The 2,865-nt window shown below is 43.4% G+C and overlaps 1 long non-coding RNA gene across 1 annotated transcript; it reads left to right on the top strand.

Moving 5' to 3' along the window:
* The first annotated feature begins 1,058 nt into the window (after positions 1-1,058).
* Positions 1,059-1,585, top strand: LOC149402286 (uncharacterized). Its single transcript, XR_016296015.1, has 3 exons — positions 1,059-1,274; positions 1,356-1,466; positions 1,534-1,585. It is a non-coding gene; the product is annotated as an uncharacterized LOC149402286 (long non-coding RNA).
* The last annotated feature ends 1,280 nt before the right edge of the window (positions 1,586-2,865 follow it).

Genomic DNA, 2,865 nt, shown 5'->3' on the forward strand with positions numbered 1-2,865 from the left:
GGCCCTCATACTCTCTTTTCCCCGCCCCTCTCTCTCCGGTCCTCACCCTCACTCATTGCCTCCGCCTTGACCCCGCCCAGCCTCCACCTCGCCCCTGCCCCGCCTCCACATCGCCCAGCCCGGCCTCCACCTCACCCAGCCCCGCCTCCACCTCGCCCCTGCCCCGCCTCCACCTCGCCCAGCCCCGCCTCCACATCGCCCAGCCCCGCCTCCACCTCGCCCAGCCCGGCCTCCACCTCGCCCAGCCCCACCTCCACCTCGCCCCCTGCCCCGCCTCCACATCGCCCAGCCCGGCCTCCACCTCGCCCAGCCCCGCCTCCACCTCGCCCCTGCCCCCGCCTCCACCTCGCCCAGCCCCGCCTCCACCTCGCCCCTGCCCCGCCTCCACCTCGCCTCTCGTTCACCACGTCCTCGCCTTCACCGGGTATGTTATTTCCCAACTTGTTTTGAATTTAATTTGAATTATGTTATTATTTAGTTAGAATTTGGTATTTATTTGAAGTTAGGAAGACTTTGTATTGGATTTTAGTATATTGGATTTGAATTCGTTGTATTTGAGTTTGATATTGATTTGAAGTTGTATTTAAGTTGGAATCGGATTAGATTTGAGTTAGAAATTGAGATTATATATTGAATTTTGTATATTAGATTCCATGTCGTCCACTACTACCACTTCTAGCGGTAGTGGTAAAAGAAAAATTAGAAGACAACTAGCGCTTAACTCCGATGAACAAGGAAAACGAAGAAACACTCTTATGGGTCGGGTTAATAAGGCTAAAACACTTGGTAAAAAAATCCCGGTACAATTTGATGATAAAGGGCAACCAATCGGTAAAGAGGGTGATGAGTTGTCGAGTTACTTTGGCGTGTTAGCAAGAGAACACGTTCCACTTTCGATGCGTGATTGGAGATGTAAAGACAACGCCCAAATTAAAGAACGGATTTGGAACGAAATGCAAGAAGGATTTACGATTCCTATCGAACAAAAACATGATTGCCTTATGAGAGTCGGAGAAGCGGCAAGGTTATTTTGTCATGAGATATACAACGATCTACTCAAAGACATAATCAACGAACCAATCGCCTTAAAGAGACCGGCTTGTATTTTGAAATTCTATACAAGTATCACCGAAGAAGATTGGATAGCATTTGTTGAGTATAGACGAACCGAAATGTTCAAACAAACATCGGAACATGGGAAATCAAATATCGGAAAAAGTGTGTACAAATCTCGAACGGGCCGAAATGGATATCGAAAGCTTGATCAAGAAAATGTTAGATTCATTTTTTTTTCTTTTAGTTATTCCAAATGTTGCAATTATTTTTTAATTTATTATATAATTACTTCTTACTAGCATGACGAAACGGGGGAATGGCCTACGAAAGAGGAACTTTGGATTGACTCGCGAATGAAAGACGTAGATAACTACAAGGATGAGAAAGACAAATTGATGGGAGAAAAAATCGTAAGTTCTTTACCTTTGTTATAACAATTAACCTTGTAATTTTATTTTCAAATAATTTTATGTGTAGAAAACGTTATCACAACAAGCATCGCAAGGGACATGGTTGTCGGAATCGGGAAAGAGCGCTTTGCAAGAAGCTTTGGGAACGTCGCGAGTTTGCGGTCAATCCAAACACATGTCGCGTTTTAAGTACTTTGTTCCTCCAACGCCCAACGAATAAGTAATGAAGATGCGTCGGGAAATGAGCGAGTTAAAGTCTTTGGTGATGAAGGCCTTCGGTGGAAATGGTAGCATTAATGTCGAGTCGCCTAGTGTCGAGCGTGTGGAAGAGAATCTCAACGCGAAGGTTGTTGATGATAAAGAGATGGCAAATGTTGAAGAACACGTCAATGAAGCGGTCTCTTTAGGTATGTTTAATTTTTTTTTTATCTATTTATTAATAAAGATAAATGTTTTGGTATTAAATTATTGATAATATTCTTGATTCGCTTAGAACACGACGATGTCGATGATCGTCCGAAGATCGATCCTATTGTTGTGGAAAAACCCAATAATGTTCGTGCTAGTTGCTCATTGAATCCAACCACCCCGGTGACACCGACTTCGGATGAAAGCGTCGAGTTTCTTCTTTTCATAGATGATGTTGTGAAAGGAGGCATGATTCATGTTGCAAATGGGCGAACATACTTAAATGGGAGCGTAGTTCACTCTATACCTTTGGAGGAAGGGAATGTACGTGTGACCGTTTTGGGGGTTTTGATTAAAAAATCAAAATTGCCAATTCCCACCGAAGAAGCTCAAACCATTGAAGATGCCATAGGAGGATTTGTCTCGTGGCCGAAGAGATTGATTGATATGGACACGGGAATAGAGAGTCGCGGTCCGGTTGTCAAACAACTCTTAAAGCTCGGTTGTGAGAGTGAACCTATCATCGATGATGCTAAGAAGATTCCGTACAAGATGATTAATCCAAAGTTTCGATTGCTCGCTCAACATGCCAACAAAGTAATGTTACCGGAAGGGGATGTGATTATGGTCAATGTTAGTCCAAGTCTCGCGGCTATCCCGATTCCGGTGTCATTTGAAGATGTTTCCGACTTTTTGCAATACTTGGAAATTGGCGCGGGGAGCATAACGGTCTATATGGAGTAAGTGTTTTCTTTATATGCGTTTTTAATATAAATATTCAATATTTAGTGTTTTGATCAATCAAATACTTGTTTGTCATAGCTATCTACGCTCGAGACTAGAAAAGGCGAAGAAGAGTCGAGACTATTGTTTTATAAATCCGGGCTTAAGTTCGTACATCGAAAACAACGACGAGGACGCTTATTTGTCAAAACGAGTCAAGGACGTTGAAAACATAGTACGAAAATGCAAATTTGGTGAACTAGCTTTG

Source organism: Urtica dioica, chromosome 3 (assembly GCF_054948205.1).
Source record: "Urtica dioica subsp. dioica isolate 48M chromosome 3, U.dioica_male_clone48M_v1_H2, whole genome shotgun sequence".
Lineage (NCBI taxonomy): Eukaryota > Viridiplantae > Streptophyta > Magnoliopsida > Rosales > Urticaceae > Urtica > Urtica dioica.